Source organism: Lytechinus variegatus, chromosome 19, assembly GCF_018143015.1.
Source record: "Lytechinus variegatus isolate NC3 chromosome 19, Lvar_3.0, whole genome shotgun sequence".
NCBI classification, from domain to species: domain Eukaryota; kingdom Metazoa; phylum Echinodermata; class Echinoidea; order Temnopleuroida; family Toxopneustidae; genus Lytechinus; species Lytechinus variegatus.
In genome coordinates this window covers 16377997-16380784 of record NC_054758.1, presented here as the reverse complement: position 1 = coordinate 16380784, position 2788 = coordinate 16377997, and positions in this window count along the sequence as shown.

Sequence of the window (2788 nt, the reverse complement as noted above, 5' to 3'; positions counted from 1 at the left end):
TGAAGCCTGTTGCATAAATCTTTTTACCTGAGAAAACTCTGGTAAAAAATGAAAACTAAGGTTCGTCTGATTTCCGCCATTGACTTTAGCACAAGGCAAAAACTCTTGTAAAAACAACCTGAGTTTTCTCAGGTAAAAAGTTTCATGCAACGGGCCCCAGGTCAGTGTATAAACAAATTACAGCTCGCCCTCGCATTAATTCTTTAGAAAGATACACATCTTTCTCACGATTACAAAAAATGCTCCGAATGCTCACTTCACGTCTTGTTACATGAAATGTCTACTAGTTTGAGCTTGCGATTTGCTTTCAACATCTCACAAGGATCATTATTAGTATTATTTTTATTTTTATTACCAGCAGAAGCTGTTATTAAAAATGACATCCCCTCCAATACAAATCCTATTATCTAGAGGTTGCTCGCACGCTTCCAACACACTTGATCCCCTGCATCTTTAATTAAACCATTTGCTTATAGGCAGCAATTGCTCAGATAAAATTGAAATTAGCCTATGCTTGATCAAGGCGCCTATATTCTTAATGAAATACATGCTTTGGCCCCAACACACGCATGTATCATCGATCGTTATTACTATCATTGCATAATATCGTGTAATCTTGTAATGACAACATCGTTTTTGTTACCAAAATGAATTATTTTCATTTTCGGAAATACGAACCTTATTTAATTTTCGGATTAACGAACCTTATTTCGTTTTCGGATTAACGAACCTTCGGAATTACGAACCTTATTTTGTTTTCGGATTAACGAACCTTATTTCGTTTTCGGATTAACGAACCTTCGGAATTACGAACCTTATTTCGTTTTCGGATTAACGAACCTTCGGAATTACGAACCTTATTTCGTTTTCGGATTAACGAACCTTCGGAATTACGAACCTTATTTCGTTTTCGGATTAACGAACCTTCGGAATTACGAACCTTATTTCGTTTTCGGATTGACGAACCTTCGGAATTACGAACCTTCGGAATTACGAACCTTCGGAAATACGAACCTTCGGAATAACGGAACCTTCGGAATTACGAAGCTTCGGAATTACGAATGTATGCGGAAAATTGTACAAAGAGGTTGACATAAAATATGTATTGATTTCTTTATAACCTTGATACTTATGTAATCATACCCAGGACTGCAATTACTTTATATGTTTGACTCAATATGCAATGTTCTCGGTAAAAGTGATCGGTTTGAAAAAGCAAATATCTGCTAAAATTCAAATCTCAATCATTGCCCTGATCAACAGGAAAATTCATTTCTATCACAATAAGCGGTTTATATTCCAGCTAATAAAGTATACAGGTAAATGATTAATGATGTCAGTTATTAGTTTTCTCGATTCAAAATTGTCTGCATGTATATCATTGGTGATTATATTATCAATTAAAGAGATTGTGTCATCCGTGATTCTGGTAGGATGGTCACATCAATGGATAAAAATGGTGCGTAAATTAATGAAATAATCAACATATTATTGTACTTTACCCACATATAATAAATCGATATTGTAATCACTTAATAAATAAAATATTTCATTTTCATTATTCACAATACTTAAAACATTTCAGCATCTCTCTAAAAAAAATAAATTGACTGATCTGGGGCCTATAACTTGAACCAACAATATAGTACCAGAATTATCATTGGCGATTTCCACAAACGCACTTCCAATACATCTATCATCATGTTCTAAATTTAAAAATAAAATGATATTATCAAAAATAAAATGATATTATCGATATTGAGTAGACTTCTTGAATTCAAGTGGATACATGAAAATGGATTTAAAGATGTTGCTTACTCCCGGGGGGGGGGGGCACTTCCATTCACGAGTGGATACCATGCGCGACCATGGGGTCTCGAAAAGCACCCTAAACACGTAATTTACATATTCTGAAAATGCACCCCTTAACAAGTATTGGCGTGTGAAACCCTACCCTTAACAAGTATTGGAAACAAAACGATACTCTTGGCAAATATTCCCGGAAATGAACCCCTAAACAAGTACAGGAATGTTTTATTGTTACGGGTCCTTCGGTCGTCGGCTTTACCTTATTTGGTTTAGTACGACCCCACCTTCTACACCTCGCGCAAATAGGACTCTAAACACGTAGTGTTGGGGCGAAAAGGACATCCTTTATAAAACATTTTAATTTTGTTTTATCATCCCCGCAAATTCGACCCTAAACACGTAATTTTCCTGGCGAAATAGATACCCTTTTTTCATTATTTTTGTGTTTTTGACACCCTTATCACGTTACGTACGTAACGTGCCCTATCGCGAAAAGGACATCCTTTTTACGTGTTTTTTTGGTCGCGCATGGTATCCACTCGTCAATGTAAGTGGCCCCCCCCCCCCCCGGGGCTTACTCTCAATATCATACTCATCAGGTACCGTCAAGAAAGAAAATTAAAAATTATCAAGAGATAGAAACTCATGCAAGATGTTTAAGTCACGGTTGCAACTGTTTAGGCATTCTTTAACAAAATACAAGTAGACATTTAACAACAACAAACGAATTAAAAAAAAATCAATATATTCAAGTACATAAGAATATGTGAAAAAAAGCAACATGCTTGAGTTCACCGGGATAAACATGTTCAAAATACACTTTTCCTTATTAAAAATACATTGTTCTTTCAAAATTGCTTTCTCCATATATATATAAAATGACTCTCTCCTCATTCAAAATGACTCTCCTTATTCAAATGGCGCTCTTATTAAGTTATTCTCTTATCTGTTTATGCTGTCCATTGTCGAATGGCCCTCA